The sequence below is a fragment of the Oryzias melastigma genome, linkage group LG12, assembly GCF_002922805.2.
Source record: "Oryzias melastigma strain HK-1 linkage group LG12, ASM292280v2, whole genome shotgun sequence".
Taxonomy (NCBI): Eukaryota; Metazoa; Chordata; class Actinopteri; order Beloniformes; family Adrianichthyidae; genus Oryzias; species Oryzias melastigma.
Genome location: NC_050523.1, coordinates 10,670,398 through 10,670,755, shown reverse-complemented (window position 1 = coordinate 10,670,755; position 358 = coordinate 10,670,398).

Sequence of the window (358 nt, the reverse complement as noted above, 5' to 3'; positions counted from 1 at the left end):
CTGTATCTACCAGTTTAATAAAAAAAAAAATGCATCAGAAATGTTTATTATTATAATTTTAAGGGTGATCTGACATGCTGTATGTTTATTTTTGCAGTAAATTGATCATTTTAAGGTTAAATTGTTATCTCTAAACTGTTCTTTACTTCCCACAACACACAAAAGTAAAAGAAAAATCTAAAAAAATGTGAATATTTAGATGTCGGTTATGAAAATTTAAAGGTAAAATGAAAGTAAAAAGACAATATTTAAAAGTAAATAGTAAAAAACAATGTTTTTTGTAGTAAAAAGGAGCAACAAATGGTAAATGTGTGTCGTATTTTTCTAAAGACGTCTGGCTGCACGTGAGGTTCTTTTA